The 11,664-nt window shown below is 42.1% G+C and overlaps 1 long non-coding RNA gene across 1 annotated transcript; it reads left to right on the forward strand.

The window, feature by feature from the left end:
- The first annotated feature begins 278 nt into the window (after window positions 1-278).
- On the forward strand, window positions 279-6,700 carry LOC120245465. The gene is made up of 3 exons (XR_005531797.1): window positions 279-307; window positions 4,280-4,566; window positions 6,113-6,700. It is a non-coding gene; the product is annotated as an uncharacterized LOC120245465 (long non-coding RNA).
- Window positions 6,701-11,664: the final 4,964 nt, after the last annotated feature.

An 11,664-nucleotide genomic window follows, 5' to 3' on the forward strand; every position in this document is an offset into this window, starting at 1 on the left:
GAATTTCCATTCTCCAAATTGCATACCCTTCCCCAGTGAGAGATCTCTTTGTGCTCCTTCTAATTAGGCTCATTCAAAAGGAAGAAGCGTTATTGACAGCAGCCAAAAGGTGGAAACAACCCAAATGACCATCAACGGATGACTGGATAAGCAAACGTGAATGTACATACAATGGAATATTATTCAGCCTTAAAAAAGAATGAAATTCTGACACGTGCTACAACATGAATGGACCTTGAAAACATCACGCTAAGTGAAATAAGCCCATCATGGAAGAACAAGTATTGTATGATTCCACTAATAGGAGGTACCCAGTGTACCTCATAGTTACAGAGACGGGAAATAGAGTAGGGCTTAATGGGAGGTGGGAGATACTGTGCAATGGACACAGAGTTCGTGTTTGGGATGATGCAAAAATTTCAGGTACAGACAGTAGTAATGGTTACATAATATTATGAATGTATTTAATGTCACTAAACTGAACACTCAAAATTAATATTTTTTAAAATTTTTTAAGGTTTTATTTATTTCTGAGAGAGAGAGAGAGAGCAGGGGAGGGTCAGAGAGAGAGGGAGACACAGAATCTGAAGCAGGCTCCAGGCTCTGAGCTGTCAGCACGGAGCCCGACGTGGGGCTCGAACCCACGAACCGGGAGATCATGACCTGAGCTGAAGTCGGACACTTAACTGACTGAGCCACCCAGGCACCCCTTGAAGTATCATTTTGAAAGGGGAAATCAGGACTCTTTTACAAATATAAAGTGCTTGCATGTGAAAGCGTTTATTTAACTCATTAATTAATGACAGACCCACTAAGATGTTAACACCAGATCAAATAAGATTTAGACTTAGAGATTTATGTTCTCTGCTGGACAAATCCATTTTGCATTACTGTGGACAGGACTCCTTGGCATCACTACAGACAGGAAGCATTGGCATGACTGAATTTTCTCCAAATTTACTCATACCTCTACAGAGTTGTAGATTAGTCCAATCAAAGACTATCAGATCTGATACTGTCAGATCAGATACCTGGCCGGGCTGGGGGACAATACCCCAGCATTTCATTGGAGGAAAACGAATAGTCTTTTTTGCCCATTTCCAAATCTTTGGCAATTTTCCCCCCATAGCATTTTGCAGTGTATGAGCGTGTGTGCCCATGGGGCTCTCGAGTTCTCATCCAACTTCGTGGGTCAGGCATGGATGGGAAGGAACCTGCCACTAAATCCCTGACTGTATCTGAACTTGGCCCCCTGTGGGTCTGCTCCAACTTGTCTTTCCTGAACTGAGCTGAAATCACTTTTACCAGTATTGAAACATGTATTAAATTGAGAGCCCATTATATGTTAGTCTTTATGGTAAGAGATAAGATAGATTTTTAAAAATCTAATGGGATAACATCCAGGAAAGCAGATAATTAGCAAACAATCTGAGAAGTGCCTTGACTGAACATGGCATTCTAATGTCCCCATCTTCTACAAGCTAGTTGCTTTGCCCTGATGCCCCGTTGCTATAGGTTCCAAAAGAGCATATTTATGAGTTTCCCCAAGCGTATCTTGTGTGCCAGGAGTGACTTGTTCAGACAAGCCATACCACATAGGCTGAGTCTTCCCAGTCTTGGCTTAATATTATCACTCATAGGTATGTCAGTTAATATGCTTTTGGGAAAATCTGGGTTTGATTTGGAAAGAGAAGAGAGTGGAGCGACATGGTAGATGTTATGGGTTAATTGTGTCTTCAAAAAAAAAAAAAAAGTCAAAGTCAAAGCCCTAACCCCCAATACCTCAGAATGTGACCTTATTCAGAAATAGGGTTGTAGACGTTGTAATTAGTTAAGCTGAGGTCATACTGGAGTAGGATGGGCCCTGAACCAATATGACAGGTGTCCTCGCCAGAAGGGAAAAGAGAGGAGACACACAAGGGAAGGCCGTGTGATGGCAGGGCAGAGGCTGAAGCAATGTGGCTGCAAGTCGAGGAGCACCGAGACGGCCAGCCCGCCATGAGACGCAGGGAGAGGAAGGGTCTTCTCCCGCAGGCCCCAGGGAGGGCACGGCCCCGTCGTCACCTTGCCCTCAGACTTTAGCCTCTAGAACTGCGTGAGAGCAAATTTCTGCTGTTTTATGCCACCTGGTTGGTGGGAATTTGTCCTGGCAGCCCTAGAAAACTCATACAGTAGGCACCCAATAATGTCCCATATTTGGGAAATGTGCTCCTTTAGTGGGGACAGAATTGAAATTAAAATATCCATCTAAAGGAGCTCTGGAGCCTCCACTTCCTCAGCATAATTTGGCTTTAAACCAGATGATGGACACATAATAGCCATTTTCAGGAGGTGACTCTCTTAACCACCCTTCAAAGTGATTCTGATAATTTTTAGTTTCTGTTCTATTGAAATGTGGATTCAGACCCACGATGCCTTTATCACACCAAATACCTTTGACCTGAGGGCTCTGGCTGAAAGTGTGGGATTCTGAGGGAGACAGATGCCAACTAAGCCATTAACCCGCTCTGACCATCCCAGCTGGGGCTGGGTTCTGGGGCAGTGTGATGACAGCTTTCATGAAGAAGACTTACCCATGCCACCTGCCACCATTGACAATGGGGATATTCCAGGGGACAGGAATAGGTTTTGGGATTTTTTTTGTTTTGTTTTTGGGGGGGAATTTTGGAATTTTTTCAAGACAGGAAGCAGCAAAATCTGCTATTCTCTGGAAATTGCTATCTGGACTGACAACATAGAAATGCTTTCAATCTGTCCATTACTTCATGCCAAGCCTCTGAGGTTTGACTGTCTTAACCTCTCACTCCTTGAAACTCTTGGCACTCAGTGTGGTTCCCAGACCAGCAACATCAGCATCACCTGAGAACTTGTCAGAAATGCAGATGCATAAGGTCCTGATCTGGACCTGCTGCATCAGAAACTCTGCTGGTGGGATCCAGCAGTCTCAGTTTCCAGTAGTCCATCAGGGAGATTCTGATGCCCACAAATATCTGAGAACAAAACCCGAATCTGTGGCCGTCTGTGGCAATGTATTGTCTTTTTTTTAAATTTTTTTTATTTTTTTAATTTTTTTACAAATAGTTTATTGTCAAATTAGTTTCCACATAACACCCAGTGCTCATCCCCACGAGTGCCCTCCTCCATGCCCATCCCTCCTCCCCCCCACATCCATCAGTCCTCAGTTTTTGTCAGCATTCAAGAGTCTCTCATGGTTTGCCTCTCTCCCTTTCCCCCACCATTTCCCCCCTTCTTCTCCCGGTTGGTCCTCTGTTAAGTTCCTCCTAGTCCTCCTATACGTGCAAACAGAGCGAAATAAGTCAGGCAGAGAAGGGCAATGTATTGTCTTGAGGCACTGGCCAGCCTTTTCAGTCGCCTCTTCACCATGTCCTATTATGGCTCATTCCTCCTTTATCTCCCTGCTCGTACGTGGGTGTGTATGTCAGCATGCACATACACATCAGCAGATGTCCAGGAAAGGGTATGCTATGGTCAGTTAGGGAAGTGGATCTACAGTTAAGCTCCTTCTTAAGGTTGTAAGGAACGAAGATCCTTTCAGATTTTTTCAGGTGGCTGCATTTATTGTAAAGAAACAATGAGAATGAACATCTCTTACTACAACAGTCAGGAGAAATTGCTGAAGTGGAATCGCATATAATTTGTAGGTCTGTGGCTAATAGTGAAGTTGAACACTTCTTCATATTTTTCCTGACATTTTTTTGTTAATTTCATTATATATTCTAGGTAAGATGTCGATAAACTTTACCGCAAAGGACCCAGAGAATAAACGTTTTAGGATCGCAGGCCATATGTTCTCTGCTGCAGCAGCTCAACTCTGCTGTTCAAGCATGTCGCAGCCGTGACAGTGCGTAAATGCATGAGCAGGGCTGTGTTCCAATAAAACTTAAACTAAAAGGCCAGATCTTGCCTGTAAGCCGTGGTCTGCCAACCTGTGTTCTAGATACCACTTCTTGTTGGATTTTGACATTATAGTTATCATATCCTCCCTCTGTGGGGGTCCTCTGTTGACCACAACCATTTCATTCTGATGGGTTCACATTTATCAGTTTTTCCCCCTTATAGTTGGTGCTTTTAGAATTTATTTAAGTTCTTCCCAACCTCAAGATGACAAAATTATCTGACAGTTATTTGTATTGGTTTTACATTTTTTTCTTTTCACATTTAGATTTTGGATTATACAGAATAGACCTTTGTGTATAGTTTATTTTCCTCCATTTTTCCCCCAACATCATCTGATAAATAATCTATCCTTTCCCCACAGGTTTGTGGTATCAACTATCATATATTCATGCCCAGGTGTAAATGGACCTGCTTTTGAGCATCTTATTCTGCTTCACTCGCTTGTTTACCTGTTCCTCTGCCAACAGCACATTGTTTTTATTACTATGGCTTTGTAGTGTGTCTTCTTATCTCATGGTGTGACTCTTTTCACATTTCCTTTCAAAAGCCTGTGCATCCATATTTATTTCAATGATGCAGACTTCATAAGTTTTCGACTGCCGTTTACAGGACAAAGCACAGAATATCAAGTCAGGCAAGCTCTAAGTGGTAATTCTCTACTTAACAGTGTTTAACTACTATTTCCTTTTTTAATATTTTAGTTTTTAATGTTTTATTATTTTTTATTATTGAGAGCATGAGCAGGAGAGGGCAGAGAGAGAGGGAGACACAGAACCCGAAGCCGACTTCAGGTTCTGAGCTGTCAGCACACAGCCTGATGTGGGGTTCGAACTCATGAGCCGTGAGATCATTACCTGAGCTGAAGTCAGAGGCTTATCTGACTAAGCCAACCAGGTTGGCTCAAAATATTTTATTTTTAAGTAATTTCTATACCCAATGAGAACTCATAACCCCAAGATCAAGTGTCACGTACTTCACCAACCGAGCCAGCCATGTGCCCGTTAGCTACTATTTCTTGACTACCTGCTAAATGAAGACTCTTGGCTTCAAGAGCCAAAAACTCCCCTCAAACAACATTAATTTAGAAAATATATACACATTGGCTGGAAATGTGTACATACATACCTGGAAAGTCTAATGAATGACTTTATTAGATCTAAGAATTCAAGCAATATCATTAAGTCTCTCTCTTTCCCTCGCTCTGTTTCTTATCTCTGTTTTTTTCTGTTGCTTGTGTTCTCAAGCAGTATCTCTCCCCAAAGTAGCCTGGATGGTAATACTGTCAAGTTTACAGTATCCTTACTGCTCTGGATATCAGGAGAGGAGATCCCTTAGTCACTGAACATTCCTTCCCACACCTCCTCTCCCCACACACCTCCCAAGGACTCCGATTGGGTCACATGCCCTCATCTGGATCAATCACGGTGGCAGAGAAAATGTCATGTGAATGACAACCCCGCTAACTACCAGAGGGGCATTCCCAAAAGGAAAGGGACTGGGCAGACTGAACACCCAGAGTCCACTTCACCTGAAAAAGCCAAGGCGGAATTAGCAGCAGTTCAGGGGATGCGGGAGCTGGCTCCCTTTCCACTGTGCCGCACTGCCATCGGATCATGCCATTGTTACTTCAAACCTGCCATGGCACAAAGTAGGCTCATCGTTTTTCCTAAAATCATGTTCAAAGTTCGAAGTCTCCAAAAATAACTGCCATTTTCCTGGGTCTCCTAGCTGTGAAAATGGCCTCCTTTTCCATTGATTCAGCCTTTTTCTTTTACCCTTTGTCAGTCTCTTCCCTCTTTCAGTTCCTTCTGTTACCCACTGTGTACACACCTGTTCATCTGACCTGTGAGCCACTGCACTATCTGTTCCTCACCTCAGTCCAGCCTGTGTACAGCTACACATTAAACTCCCCAAAGTATAGTAAGGGTTGTATTTTTAAAGAAAATTTATTATTTTTCTTTTTGCTTAAGATGTGTTTCAATATGTATCACAGTAATGCAGCATAGCAGAGCACTCCAAATCTCAGGGGCTTAAAAAACAATGGATATTTATTATTGGCCGGTGTGTCGTGTCGGTTGAGGATCGGCCAGCCTGGGCTGGGGCAGCTTGGTTTCTCCCTGGGTGTGTGTGTGGGCGGGGGGGGTGCAGCCCGGCTCCGTGGGTCTCTCCTTCTCCACTACCGTGTGCTTTTCAGGGCTGCTTCTCTGACAGCGATGGCAACAGTGCAAAGGGCAACCAGAAGCATGCGAGGCCTCTCAAGGCCTGGAGCTTCAACAGACATGGAGTCAAGCTCAAAGTCAAGGGGCAAGGGGACTGCACCCTGTGCAGAGTGAGCCGATGGAAGGCTGCGGAAGCAGAGAAGGTGGAAGAATTGGAGTCATCAACTCAATCCACCATTAGGGTCCATCTAAACTCCACTACCTGGATTTCAAAGTCTATTGTCTGGACTTGCTCCATTCATCCAACCCAACCCCCGACTTTGGGCTATTCATTTGGGACACAATTCATGGACCTTAGGAATCTTCCAGAAGCTGGACAATATTGGGCAATTCCAGACAGCAAACCATATTTCAACTGCAGGCCAAATTTAGCTTACTTCTGCTTTCCCATCACACAAAAAAGAGGGGGCAGTTTTATGGGCCCACTTGTTATTGGTAGTGTTTATAAAATAAACAAATGTTAAACAATTTTTCCTCTAGAAATACACTAAGCCAGAGATCTTCTTTATGATCTTTTTTTTTTTTTTCCAGTGCTTTGGGGGAAAAAAATCCCCAGGAATTATTTTCTCAATAAACAATGGCAACAGTTTATTTTTGTTGGATTGGCTTGAATCCTCCCCTACGTTCTTTTTTTGGATGAAGTGGTTGACTACAGAAATGAGAAAGATATTTTTTTCTATTCTTTTTTTTTTTTTTGTATGTGGTTTCTCTGGCTGGAAAATAAAAGCTCTGCATTCTTTCTGTATTCAGTGTACTTCAAAGTTATAAAAATTTAGATAAAGTACATCAGGGTTATGGTTGTTCTAGATTTCAGTCTATTTATAACTTCCTCATATTTCACATTTGTTTGACCTCGGGGTTAAAGGGATGCTTTTGAAAAGTATAATGATTTGATCCTAGCAACGGATATAGCAAAGATACCGGGGTCAATAAGTTAAATTAAAAGGCTTAAAATAAAAAGAAGAAAAAGAAGAAGAAAAAGAAGAAGAAAAAACTAGATTTGGCAAACTTTAAGTTTGGGACTGCATGACAATAGAAGAATTTCCCAGCTGTGTTCTCATAAAAGAATAATGATGTGAAAAATATTTTTCAAAGCTTACCAGTAAAAAAGTTTGGACCAGAAGAAACTAATTTCCTAATACTCTCATTTTCACAGCTTACATAGGGATTTTCCCTGGATTTGTCTTTAGCACCTTTACATATGTGCTTTGTTTATTTTCTTTTCCACAAAAGTCTGAATAATGCCAAATGACTGGAGTTTTACAATATTAAATATATGTTTCAGTAATTTGCTGAGAGGAAAAAAGCAAGTTTCAAAACTGTATATATATATATATATATGTGATTTTTTTAAAATATATGTATGAATGCGTGTATTTATAACTATTTAGAGAGAGACACATACACACATACACAGACAAATGTGTAAGAACATGTCTATGAGGATGGGGCGCCTGGGTGGCTCGGTCGGTATAGTGTCCAGTTTTGGCTCAGGTCATGATCTTGCACTTCGTGAGTTCCAACCCCACATTGGGCTCTGTGCTGACAGCTCAGAGCCCAGAGCCTGCTTTAGATTCTGTGTTTCCCTCTCTCTCTGTTCCTCCCCCACTCATACTCTGTATCTCTCTTTCTCTCTCAAAATAAATAAACTTAAATAAAATAGAACATTAAAAAAAAAGGAACCTGTCTATTAGGAGGATATCAAAATACTAACAGTTACTCCCTCCATGCCCCTATTTATTTTTGTATGTTTCAGTTTGTCTGTAATGAACATATATTATCACCTATATGATACTAAGTGGGATTTTTAGAAAAGAGAATAAATTTTAAAAAAATTGTTAAGAGGGAGCACACACGTGCATGTGTAGGGAGGAACAGAGGGAGAGGTAGGAAGGAGAATCCCAAGCAGGCTCCCCACCCAGCACAGAGCACGATGTAGGGCTTGATCTCACAACCCTGCGATCATGACTTGAGCAGAAATCAAGAGTGGGTAGCTTAACCAACTGAGCCACCCAGGGCCCCAAAAAGGAGAACAAATATTTAACAATCGGCCTTTTCACCTGAGGAATTGTTTCTTTTTAAAAAATTATTTTATTGGGGCTCCTGGGTGCCTCAGTCGGTTAAGCATCTGACTTCGGCTCAGGTCAGGATCTCAGGGTTCGTGGGTTCGAGCCCCGCATCGGGCTCTGTGCTGACAGCTCAGAGCCTGGAACCTGCTTTGGATTCTGTGTCTCCCTCTCTCTCTGACCCTCCCTGCTCACGTTGTCTCTCTCTCTCTCAGAAATAAATAAAACATTAACAAAATTATTATGTTTTTAATGTTTAATTTATTTCTGAGAGAGAGAGAGTGCCTGCGTGTGGACCAAGCAGGAGGAGGGGCAGAGGGGGGGAGAGAGAACATGGCATCCTTGTTGTGGCCTCAGGTGGGGCCGTGTTAGGGCTCAAGCCCACGACCCTGGGATCAAGACTTGAGCCAAAATCAAGAGTCAGACACTCAACCAACTGAGCCACCAAGGTGTCCCTTCCCTGAGGAATTCTAAAAGTCCTCTAACTGTAGGGAAACTGATGACCAAACCTTCCATAGGGAGCTTATTTGAACGATGGAAACCGCGTGGCTAGCATTATAGTTTCATTAGGCAGAAAATCAGATGGGAAAGGATGAGTTTGGATTCTACCGACTGCCTTCCTCACCCGGCTGGTCCTAACACGCCCCTAGAGAGGCATGCTGTGTGCAGGAGAGTCTGAGCCTGTGTATCAGCATTTCGTGTGCAACTCCTGCAGCCTCGGGGAAGCTGTCCCTAGACCAAGGGGTCAGGCAGATGTTGCTAAGTGAGATACTAACTTCTGTTTAGGAAGTGTTCTCGTGCAGTAATCCTTTACTGTGCTGTTATGGATAAGATTAGATACTAACAATATGCGTAGGTTTAGAATTTGGCAGATGGCGTTTTACTTCTTATATATAAAAGGAATTACAGATCTAATTTAAATTAATGTCTCTTTGTGTTTCCAAATGTAGTCTTAAAATTTAGATATCTGAGGATGGAAATTATGAACGTTTATGAACAAGGCAAGCCCACAACCGGTTTGGAGAACGTGCTGAGTGTTAGCTCCCGTAGCTGTTGCTGGGAATGAAGAAATAGACTTTGCATTCAGGGATTTGTGTTTTTCATTGCAACAAGTTCAAGATTTGCTTTGTCCTTTTGTTTTAAATCTTAGAACAACAAATAAAAGTTAAGAAGAGTGACTAGAGAATCTCAGCCACATGAACAATTATAAACAAAGGGTCCAATTTGTTAGATGGACCATTTTGGCATCCTGGATCAAGGCTATTGTGGGCAGGGGCACAAAGGGTTAGTAAATGGGGATTAAGGAACAGCTCAGAGCAATTAGATCATAGAAAGTCCTAAATGCCTACTTTATCAGGATGAATCCAAGTTTGGCTCCTATTGCTAAAGGAAAAAATAAAAAGCGACGCACATGTTACTTACAAGCAAACCCGAGGGCATGCCATCTATTATCAGCAATAAACAGATTTGATTCTTTTGTAAGTGAGATTGTCAGGGCCCGGGGGATTTGTCAGCGCCCAGATAATCCTCAAATCATCTGCCTGGCCTACCATGGTAATAGGAAATTGTCAGTAATAAGGCTGGTTAACAGTCTTCTTGTCTGGTGCATTAAAGATTATTCCACAAAACCTAGAGGGTCTTAGCCAACCAGGCTTCATTATATGGTTCAAGGTTACAAGTCCACAGAAGCTGTGAAGACTGTCACCTGTACAAGTCGCTAGGCCCTCACTCTGCACAGCACAGGCTGGGACTCAAAGAGGTTTTTCGGGGTTTTTGTTTTGTTTTTTTGTAATGTTTTATTATTTTCAGAGAGAGAGAGAGAGTGTGTGTGTGTGTGTGTGTGAGCAGGAGAGGAGCAGAGAGAGAGGGAGACACAGAATCCAAAGCATCTCCAGGCTCTGAGTTGTCCACACAGAGCCCGATGAGGGGCTTGAACTCACAAGCTGTGAGATCATGACCTGAGCTGAAATCAGACGCTTAAGTGACTGAGCCACCCAGGCACCCCAAGACCCAGGGAGTTTTTAATGCAATATGGGATATGAAACAGAGAACTCGGTGGCCACGGGAATGTCAAAGTGTACACAGCCTCCCACACTCCACATACGAAGATGGAGTGGGTGCGAGGCCAACTTGGGGACCCACAGCTTCATGAAGGTCACACTGTGGTTTCCTGTTTCTCCTTTTTGCCTTATTGTTCATATGGTTCAAATTTAGTGTTTTGAGTAAGTAATACATACCCATGGTTCAAAAAAGTTTTATTTATTATTTATTTATTTATTTATTTATTTATTATTAACTAAGCACTATGCTTAATATGGGGCTTGAACTCATGACCCTGAGCTCAAGAGTTGCATGTTCTATAGACTGAACCAGTCTGGTGCCCCTCAAAATTTTTTTTAACTGCAAGAAGGATATAATGAAAAGCTTTCCCCATCCCTCTTCTACTTGCTCTGTTCCCACCTCCCTCAACAGGTAACCCCAGTCATCATCAGCAGCATTTTATCCTTTCAGAGCTTTTAAATAATTGATTACAAGAAAATATGAAACATATACTTTTATGCTGTTTTAATACAAAATACAGTTGTTCTGGGCCTTGTCTTTTTTTTCCCCTAACAACGTAGCTTCTATTATACATAAGAAAATATCTTCTATATTAGTACATGGAAATAGTCCTTAATCTTTTTATGGTTGGATATACTCTTCTGTCGTTTCATGTACCATACTTCAAAAACTTGTGTCCTGTTGGGGCGCCTGGGTGGCTCAGTCTGATTCCTGATTTCCACTCAGGTCGTGATCTCTCTGCCCCTCCCCTGTGCTCTCTCTCTCTCTCAAAATAAATAAACATTAAACTTTATAAAAAAAAAAAGTTGGTCCCCTGTTGATGGACATTTAGATCCATGCCCCCCCCATAATAAACAATGATGCAGTAACTTTACACATAAATTCTTTCACATGATATGATTACTTTTCATAGGGCTGCCTGGTAGTGGCCAAGACAGAGCCTTCTCCCCCTGACTCTGTAAGTTAATAACCAGAAATTCCTAATAGATTCTTACAGTAGGCAAACATCCTCTTTTATTTCCCCAATACATGAAGGGCTAGCCACAGGATTAATTTTGAAGACTGGCTAACATTCCTGTGCTCCCCCAGCCCTCACCCTTATTCTTTACATGACTACTTCTTAATTTCTTCCTATTACTCAAACTAATAATCTGGGACTGCTTGCTCTCTCTTTCTTTTTAAAAGATCTCATCATTTAAGATGTTATATTTAAAAATTTTTAAAAGTAATCTCTACCCCCAATGTCGGGCTCAAGCCCACAACCCCCAGATCAAGAGTCACATGCTATCCCAACTGAGCCTGTCAGGTGCCCCTTTAGTCTGATCATTTTAAACTGCCTTTGGGGTTGCTATCAGCAATCATTTATTTCCTCTGAGAAGTAGGAGAAAGTGGTGCTGAAT

The sequence above is a fragment of the Hyaena hyaena genome, unplaced genomic scaffold (genome assembly GCF_003009895.1).
Source record: "Hyaena hyaena isolate Hyena2069 unplaced genomic scaffold, ASM300989v1 scaffold_418, whole genome shotgun sequence".
Lineage (NCBI taxonomy): Eukaryota > Metazoa > Chordata > Mammalia > Carnivora > Hyaenidae > Hyaena > Hyaena hyaena.